This window comes from Photinus pyralis, unplaced genomic scaffold (genome assembly GCF_008802855.1).
Source record: "Photinus pyralis isolate 1611_PpyrPB1 unplaced genomic scaffold, Ppyr1.3 Ppyr1.4_LG1, whole genome shotgun sequence".
NCBI classification, from domain to species: Eukaryota; Metazoa; Arthropoda; class Insecta; order Coleoptera; family Lampyridae; genus Photinus; species Photinus pyralis.
In genome coordinates, this window is record NW_022170249.1 from 46,109,402 (window position 1) to 46,111,545 (window position 2,144).

The window sequence follows — 2,144 nt, forward strand, 5'->3', positions numbered from 1 at the left end:
TTTTGGGAGGACTACGATATCCAATCCATCACAAACATTGCAAAGCATAAAGTTAGGTCGTGTTGCGTATTCTATAAACTGCCAGCCATAGATTTCAACTACTTAGCATAAAAATTTAAGCACCCCTTCCGGAAAAAAAAACTGTCACCGGATCGTCATACCGAACGTAAGCAGACGCCGTTAATATTTTATACGCAAAACGTAATGTGGTGTAAAATGAAAATTTGTTTTAGTAGCCCAATATCCCTTTCGAGAGATTTCGCGGCAGTATACATACAAACGCGCGAGGTGCGTCATTTTTTCGTATCATAAACCGTACGGGTTGAGTGATGGTTTTGTTGTCGAACTTTCCTTTATGTGGGGTTAGAAAATTATTCGCCAAATGGAATATAAGAGGTAAGCTCATTTGGAGTAACTGCTTTGCATGTAGAACCCATCGACTTCGCAGGTTATAAAGTATTACGTTTGGTCGCCGGGAAAAGCACTAAATCTCCTCTGGCGGATAAAGGGATTTATTCTTTACTTGGCAGCTTCCTCTGGGGCCCAGTACGTACACGACCTTTACATTTAAACCAAATTCACATATTGTGCCTATTATTTCGGATAGCATACAGTAACTGTTTATGCCGAGGGTGCCTTTATTTATCTCCGAACATTATCATACGGTGATCGGTTATTTATGTATTATGCTTGTGTATTAGGGTGCTTAAAAAGTTTCTTGTATGCTTTTAAGTAAAATCTTAAGACCGTATTCTAATGTTTTGAAGTAATTTTCAAGTGTTAGGGCAGGTTAGGCATTGCATATATCTAATAGAAAATTTACAGGGTGTCGAAATTTAGAGGGCCGAATTTTCAATAAATTATGTGGCTAGTGGAACTTCAAGAATCTAAGCATTTGGTGGAATTGAAAATTGTCCTTTCTGCGTCTTTTAATTTCTGTAGAGCATTGTTTTCACATTGGATTACCGATCTCTGGGACGAGAGGTCGCTGTAACTGGAGCTAAAGTGAGTATCTTAATTGACCTTGTCTACTCTAAACCACGATACATTTAACAAAACCACTGAGCATGATATCCGTTCAATATTGTGGAAAATGCAACGTGATATATGTTGATCATACGTGGGATTTGATTTATTATCCTAGCTATTATTTTAACAAATAAATGAAGAAAAGGAATCAACAAGTAATGGTGGCCTTGTTTCTTTGATAAGCAGCCATTTCGTGGGCTTCGGGGAGATTTTTGGGATTCGTTTGCTGCTGCGCTGCGCCGAATTACTAGTGAAAGTTTAATGTTGAGATTAGTCAGGCCGCGATATAACACGTTACCCAGGAACTGAAGCATAATTTAGTTATGAGTTACGGGAGCCTTTATACTATTGGTAAAAAGAACAAACCCATTTAAAAAACCAGTTATAATCCGCGCAGTAATTTATAAAAAACGAAGCCTTTCCATTTGAACGTTATTACTTTTGATTACTAGGGAAACATTTGACAGCATTAAAGTAATCTGCACGATCACGAAATTGTCTATAGTAGACAATAAAAACCATTGTTTCCATTGCGTTTTCAATCTTCGCGGAGATTCTGTGATATTCGACGACTATCCGACTTAGATCCACAATCCATTTAAACCAGGGTGGTCTAAGAATTATTCACCTCACAGAGGCAACCGATTCAATTTTGTATGCGATGGAAACCACCAACTTTAAGAAACAGTTTTAAGTAACGCATTGTTCTATTTTCAATTCCTTATTTTACAAATTAAATTGTTTTGTTTGGATCCGTTTAAATCTGGATCGAAATCTTGGATCTAAATAATAAAACAACCAAATGAACGCAGCAAGAAAGATTTGTCGGTCTTTGTTAGATAAACTTGGACAACTGCATTGTCATGTTTTCCTTTTTTAAGAGCTTACATTTTAGACGGTGAATGTGTCCTTTATCAGAGCTTTAAAATTGTAAAGTTAGAAGATGCAAATTTCCTCCTAATATTTCCCCACTCCTCATGTCGGAGCACGGCCGTGGATCGTTCAGTTGGCGTGTTAGTTGTTTAGCGGGGCATGGGAAGTCTTACGTCAGTCGGGTGTAGTTCCTACGCACAGTTTTTTTTATAGAGGAAACCCAGATTGTCCCTCACAATTTG